The sequence below is a fragment of the Callorhinchus milii genome, unplaced genomic scaffold (genome assembly GCF_018977255.1).
Source record: "Callorhinchus milii isolate IMCB2004 unplaced genomic scaffold, IMCB_Cmil_1.0 Scaffold1, whole genome shotgun sequence".
NCBI classification, from domain to species: domain Eukaryota; kingdom Metazoa; phylum Chordata; class Chondrichthyes; order Chimaeriformes; family Callorhinchidae; genus Callorhinchus; species Callorhinchus milii.
Genome location: NW_024704742.1, coordinates 1,461,112 through 1,469,036, shown reverse-complemented (window position 1 = coordinate 1,469,036; position 7,925 = coordinate 1,461,112). Strand labels below are relative to the sequence as shown.

Below are 7,925 nucleotides of genomic sequence, written 5' to 3'. Positions count from 1 at the left end.
TGTCCTGGAGACAACACGCATCCCCTCCACCCCATCCAAACCCCCTAGGCCCCAAATCGTCAAAGGACAAGGCGGACCTGATACCTAATACCAAAGCAAGTCAGTTGATCGCCTCTCCTGCCGGGTAAACCTGGCAGCGAGCAAGTTCTCAAGTGAAGCCCCGTCTTCCAGTATCTCCGCTTCCTCCCTCCACTGTGAGGGCGGATCAAACTTCTCAGGTCGGAACGACTGCATTCCTGATCCCAGCCAAAAGCGGGCCGCAAGCAGAGCTCCTGCCGAGAGCATCACCATGGGAAACGCGTGATTGTGGGAAAATTTGGTCGTGACGCTGTACAATAGCGAATCTCAACAGGACATCTTTCTAGCAGGCAAGTATCCCAACGAGTAAATGATAAGAACAGATACTACACTTGATCTTAGCCAAAAGGCTGCGAAATAATGCATACACTCAGTGTGGCCCCACTATAGCGTGTTTTCTTTTGGCGCTAATTTGGCTCTAATGTCGTCACATTGCGGATCCTATTCTCTCCACACGCATGTCGTGTCGCCAATCCGCTCACTTCCTTTCTATTTGTCAGTATTAGCCATTCTAGCTTTCCAGGCTGAAGAGACGGCCAATTTCGGGATTGTCAGGTCGCTGCTGATGTCAGTTTGTGTTTTGCACACATGCGGCAAGATCGGTAGGAACCTGCTGAGCTTGAAGTCGGACATTTTAAGTGTAGAAACTTGCCCGGGTGTGGAATGAACTGGCCAGCTGGCATATCACTCAGTGAACGCAGATTTTATGGATCCCAAACACTGTATTACAACAAACGTCCCAATTCAGTTATCTTCTTCGAGACATCCTCGCTCTGGGAAAAGCACCACATCAATGCAAAGTTGTCACTGATAATAAAAATAAAATAATCCTTGCATTTGATGTAGTACCTTATCATGTTGACAAGACGGTTCACAGGATATTCTGTAAAGTAGACTGACTGTGTTTTATGAGAGAAATATTGATGTTGTTGATGTTGAGGCTCCACTGTCATCTACAGTTTCACACATTCCACACTGACTGATAGTAGATTACAATTTATCCCACTCCTCACACCCCCGATAATTCATTGGGATCCTGCGTGCATTGTGTTACAAAGAGCTGGGATGCTTACCTTTCTCTCGTGAAAATGGTCGTGAACATGCATGGAAGAGCCTTTAATCGCTCCACATATGCACAGTCTTTACAAAGGAAAACACTTCCATTTGATATAGCCTCTTATTCTATACCAACCCACCCACCCCGACCCCATCCCCCTGCAAATTCATTTCATGGAATCCATGATTCAAGATTATTTTTTGGCCTACACGTAGTGTTTCAACATCACCCGTCACAAAACTGACTAAATGAAGTCTATTTCCTGACATGTTTACCAATATTTTTTGAGAAAGGAACAAAGGTAATGCTATTATGTAAAGCTCTATGCAATCAATGAACAATAATTCAAATAGTGCCATGGGATCTTTATCATTCATCTGAACAGATATTCTTGGATACCTCATCCAAAGTCCTGACTTAGGGCTTGAACCTCCAACCTTCTGATGTAGACAGAGTGTTGCAGAGTGACACCTAATGTGTCCTTCTTCCTTTCGTCACTGAATATCCAAGAATTACTGAAGGCTGGGAATTGAGGAGTTGTGACAAACCAGATCCAGTTAACACATGGCTGGGAAATCAGAGCCAGTTTGGCTTTGCATCTCACAGCTCACCTGGCAATCCGTTAGGCTTTCTTTGTGAGATGTTGTTGGTAGCTGCAAATTTTGTAATCTATTTTACCAGGTGCAGTCGGTATGGAGGCTTATTCTAGAGGGAGTAAGAGAAGAGACAGATTAATTACTTTGTGATTATCTTTATAGGCTGTGATGCTGTTGCAGCTATAATAACCCAAAAGTATTGGATTTGTCGAAAGTAAAAGACCTTAACCTTCTCTTTCACTGCAGGTGGCAGTGAACCACAGTACCATTACGCTTGTTACGCTAAGTGGCATAAACCAATCGATTTCCCTTTGCTGCTGCAAACTATGGACCAGTTGCTGTAGCAACTACCTCAACCTTCACCTTTCTCTCCGCTTCTCAAGATTTCATGAGGTCTCGCCATTGATGATGGTTCTACAACAGCTGCACTTTGATGTTTTCTATGGGGGGAAATAGTGTCTGGGTCTACATTGACTATATTTATCTAACGTTTCACAGGATCCTGAACGTGGCTGATTGTTGAATTCAGTCTTATTTTGGAAAAGGGGTTTCTTGGTTTTCAGAGAAAGGAACTTACAGAAAAATCAGTTTCAAAAATAAAGAAGTGTGATTAAGAATTTGCCAAATTCTGGATGCTCTGAAAAGCTGAAAAGTAAATCCAGATCCAGATAAATATTCTCCACGGTAATGTTCCCAAAGATCTCAGACTGAACAAGGATGGTCTTGGGAGCATTGACTGGACCTCAGAGGAGTGAGGCCAGGCTGCCTTTGAACCCACTGCATGTATTCTGTGTAAACCATTCTATTTCTGAGGATACTTCCTGAAGTGGTGTTAGTCGCATTGCCTGAGATCCAACTGATAGGATGCGATTCTCCATCAGAAATTCTCAGACCACAGCCAAACAGGAGGACTCAGGCAGTATGGATAGTGTTAGAGACTCGCAACTGACATCCACTCACAGGATGAACGCAACATAACAGACTATACGAGGACCCAGCTATTGAGGGCTGCTGATAATTGAAAACAACACTGTTCTTGTTTCAATTAAGCGAAGAAACAGAAAACAAGATAGGTCTGTCTGGTACGGAATGAAAGGCCGCACAATTGTACAGCACAATACATGGCTTAGGAAATTTCTGGAGAAGAGTTGATGTATGTCCATGGGCACTGTGACCTCAGCAAGGTTCAACTGTAGGTTGCATATTTTTAGTTCCGATACTTGACGCTTGTTAATTTCAGTTTATTGAAGCAAAGGCAGTAAAATACTTGCTGCATTCTGAAATGAGAAAACAATTTTTATGTGCACATGGATAAATCTATTTCAGCTTTATTGCTTACTAATTATATGATGTACAGGGAAAGGGATGAATGACATCAACCTCAAGAACAACAGCTTGCGCTTATATAACGTCCTCCATGTAGAGTAGTGTCTCAGAGCTCTTAAAAGTGGCAGAGCCTGACTTCGAGCTGGGGGAAGGGGGAGTGGGGAGGGTGGAAGGTGGCTGTAAACACGGCCAAACAGGAAAGTTTTCGGGTGGGCTTTGAAAGAGGGGAGAAAGGGGGCAAGGCGGAGAGATTGAGGGAAAGTGTTCCAGAGTTGTGGGGCATAGCAGCTGAAAGCACGACCTCCAATTGTGGGGCGGAGGGTGTGAGGGAGAAGAAGGAGCCGGTGCCAGTTGAGGCCGGCGTCAGGTGGTGGCTTGGGGAGTGAGGAGGTCGGAGAGGGAGGGAGGTACCAGAGAGTGAAGGGATTTGAACACGAGAGTGAGAGGATCTTGAAGTCGATCCATTCTGTGATGGGGAGCCAGTGGAGCCAGGGCCAGAACTGGTGAGATGTGGGTAGGGAGTTTGTTCCAGATCAGTACGCGGGCGGCAGAGTTCTGAATGAGCTGATCTTGTGAATGGTGGAGTTGGGGAGATCGGCGAGGAGTGCGTTTGAGTAATCCAGGCGGGAGGTGACAAACGCGTGCACGAGGGTTTCAGCTGCATTTGGGGTAAGGTACGGTCAGAGGCGGGAAATGTGGCGAAGGTGGAAGAAAGCGGTCCTGGACAGGAACCGGATGTGGGGGAGGAAGGACAGTCGGGGGACCAACCAGGCACCTAAATTGCGCACTGGTTTGGTGAGTCTGAGGGAGAGCCCAGGGAGGTTGAGGAGTTTAGATCCGCAGGAGTGAAGACATTGACAGTATCCAAGCAATATAGCTGTGACAGTCAAACAAGACGTCAATCCCGGACTGGCTTAGTAAGGTAGAGTGTGTATCCTTAGATGGTGATGCTGTCAGTGCCTGAGGTATGGAGGATAACACAACTTACATTTACATAGCACCTTCTACATAGGAGGATGTCTTGACGAGACAAGATGGCAGATCGACTGGAAAAGGCCAAAGGTGCAGTCAGAGAGATAGGTTTTTAGCAGTATTTTGAAAGCAGGAAGGGAGAGAGCAAGGATTTAGGGAGACAGCTCCAACAAATATATTCACTACGCTTGACAGAAATTACCAATGAATCACTTTGAAAGATTTCTCAACATTTGAAGCGCTACATTAAGCACAAGTATAATATTTTATTAATTTATTGCAGTAACCGAGACATTCCATTTGGGAAGGTCCTAAATTTCAGTCTCTACAGAACAACCTGGCATCAACCTCTATTGCATTAGGGCTGTAGAACTGGCTTCAGTGTCCTGGCCGAGGAAGGGAATATTAGTCCTCTACAGAATAGTTTGTTGACACGCATTGTCATTGAACACAGTTACTACGCCTCCACTTTTAGCCTAGTAAGAAATTGGTGCTGCACTGAACCATACAGATAATAACAATAATAATAATAATAATAATCCTTGCATTTAGAATAGTGCCTTAGCACATCGGAAGAACATCTGAAATGCTTCACAGGATTTTCCTTGAAATGGAGTGACAGTATTTATAGGCAAACGCGAGAGCACAAATGCCACAGCCATAGAGTGAGTGACCAATTTTATTTGGGGGATTGTTGGCCAGAACACCGGTAGAAACTCCCTTCTCTTTTCAAATGGCGCCATGGGATCTTCAACAGGCAGACAGGACTTCGGTTTAACATTTCATCTGAAGGACGTCACCTCCAACAGTGCAACAACCCCCCCCCAGTGCTGCATTGGAGTGTCAGCTTAGACCCTGTGGGTTCAAATCCCGATGTGGAATTTGAACCCACAACCTTCTTGCCCAGAGGCGAGAGTGTACCCATAAACCAAGCTGACACAAATGATCCCAAGTCCTACGATCAAATCCCAGTCTGTGCTGAGTTTCCTGGTCTCGTCTGAATAAGTAGTCAAGGAGGTCCAAGTGTCTTTTGTGACCTGAGTTAGAGAGGGGAAAGTCAGTCACGGACCTCTCTTGCATTCCAGGAATTCCTGCTGAAAGGAGTGTGTCTGCGGATGCCAGGTGAAGACAGGATCAGACTTGATTCTGATTTACCCCCGTGTTTAAGTATCATTGTTGAGGTTTGTACTATTTGAAAGGGAAAATAGATCAACCAAAACATAAAAGCTGATTTTGACTGGTCTTTATAAATAACTTGCTGTCCAAAAACAATTATCATTGTAATTGCCAGTGACTTACAAAAAAGAGGATCTAGTGACTCATATGGGGATTACTGCGAGTTACTCATCTATCAGTATTGTGCAATGAATGACTAATTCCGCATTTCACATTGCTCCACTTACAAAGAAATGAAGACATAAAAAAGAAAGTACATCTGCAGGAAGTTTACCAAGTCAATGAACTTTCAGTTCCTCCTTGGACTGACTCCTGTACACAGAAAGGGTCAAATGGTTTACCTCAGACACCACAATTCATCAGGGAATTGTTTTAATAGCTTTGATGCTTGAGGACAGTTAATTTAAAGGGGCACAAACTAGTGAATGTCCTCCTGGGGGAGGGTGAGGAAAGCAGGGTCTCCTTGGGGTTGAGTTTTCACCAAGGTAACATGCTTGGCATCTCAGTGATGGAATCGAGTCAATTCTCTGTGGCGCTCTCAGTAGTCCAGTTACTGTTTTTCTATTTCTAGAGAGTATTCAGTGGGTTTGACGAGAGCCGAGGCTTGGGGACCACAGACTACATGTTAACAAGCTAAAGCCACTTATCTTGCTATTAAGAACACTCTCTGTCCCGCTGCTTGTCCAGCTAGGACACCTGACCAGATAGCGCTTTGGCTTGCAGGGTTAACAGGAGCTGATTAGGAGGATTCCTCCCCCCCCCCCCCCCCGCCACACCCCCCACCCCCACCTCCCTGGAACCAACTATGCCTATATTAAAAGCCTTGACGGATGTTAATTTCTTCCCACTTGTTCTCTCACTCTTATCCTTTCTGAGTCCTACAAGGTTTCTCCAGCTCAATTATCTCAGCGCTGGTGAAGGACAACACCTGAAGCACAACACTGATCAACATTTAGCAGCAGTTTTGCTTTCATTCAGCCAAGCAAACATTGCCGCTTGATCAGAATTAAGATATCCCAAAGTATAATCATTAATTTTATCTGATACTCAGAGGAAAGATATTTTAAATCCATGTGCACCAACAGTTGTGGAACTTGCTGCCCAAAGCAATGGTTGAATCATCAGATAGTGTAGGTACATTCAAAAGGAAGCTAGACCTTCACATGAGGGAGAGGGATACAGAAAGGTATGGGAGGGAGTATGGAGAATGGAAACTCACATGGAGAATAAACACCAGCATGAACTGGTTGGAACGAGTGCAATGTTTCCGTGCTGTACATCCTTTGTAAATCTTTGCAAATCTTTGCCTTCAGCCAACCAATTCCGGGTGATGGTATCAAACCCAATCTAAGAAACTCCCTGAAACGTGCGAACATGTTCTGTCTGTAATTATTGCTCTTAATGGATCAGTTTAACAACTCAATATTCATCTTCTAGTTAGCATAAATCAACGGCAGTACTTTGGATAGCTTGAAAAATTTTAATACAAAGCTCTGTTAGGAATCCTTTTCACTACTGAGCCTGAGTGTTGAATGTATGAAATTTACACGATAAGGAAGATGGAGCAGAAAGGCAAAACACATTACAATTCTTACCGGGCAATTTCACTGGCAGAAGTACATGAACTTAATACAAAATACCACAAACCTATCCTGTACTCATTAAACTCAATTGTACATTTTTTCCTGCTGAGCAACTTACTTACACTCACGCATAACATTAAAAGTCTTTTTCCCAAAGACAAAACCAGAGAGCACCATCAAGTGCATGGGTGTTTGGGAACATTAGAGCAAAAGTATTGTTGGAATAAGGGGGTGGAAAGTCCATTTTTTCTTTGAGGGTGTTGTCGTGTGCCACTGGGTTGTCAGGGTGAGAATTCTCACCCCATAGGTGGAACATCTAAAGCATAGATCAACTTCAACATCTTCATCCTGATCTTCAAATCGTTCACCTCCATGCCTCTCCCAACATGTCCAATCCTCAATTGGGAAAATGCAGGAGCCAATTGTGCACAGCAGGTCTCACAAACAGTCGTGGATTGAGTGACCAAATTATTACTATTATTGGGGCTGAATGACCTATTCTTGTTCCTGTGTTCCTCAGTCTTTAACTTCTGCCTTACACCTATCTCTTCAACCTCACCAATGCTCATCGCTCCTCCTTACCTGCCCCACCTCTCTTCCTTGCTCACGGTCCAACCACGCCATAGTGAGGCATGCCAAGACTGTATGCTATATGTGGAGGTCGTGACATAAATGCAAGTTGTTGCTGATGTGAACACTGCTCCCTCCCTTTGAAGAAAGAGTGAATTGCTCACTTCGCCACACATCTGTTTGTAAAGTCCCAGGATCCAGCTCTTTCTCTTGGCAAGACCGTTTGTTATTATTGTAGATTTATAAAGCTTCAAAACAATAAAAACGAACCAAAGTTTTTATGGAACTAAAGTGACTAAATTGACCAGCCACAGAGAGGCAGAACCAGGAAAAAAAGCTGGGCTACTTCAGAGCGGTGACAGAGCAAAACCTCTCCACTGCTGTAAACGCACGGGAGAAAAGAAAATGGTTCGCTAAAATAAAAGTGGTGACAGGCCAACAAAAACAGCCGTGATGTTAAAAGCGCTAGGGTGGCTGTGCACTTGGTTGTCATAATTACCACCTGCTCCTTGAAGAAGTCAGTTTATCCTCAGAGTACAAACATAACAGTACATGAAAATACTAATG

The 7,925-nt window shown here is 44.2% G+C and overlaps 1 pseudogene; it reads right to left on the bottom strand.

Moving 5' to 3' along the window:
* Nucleotides 1-311: 311 nt before the first annotated feature.
* Nucleotides 312-440, bottom strand: LOC121850756 (annotated as a pseudogene).
* Nucleotides 441-7,925: the final 7,485 nt, after the last annotated feature.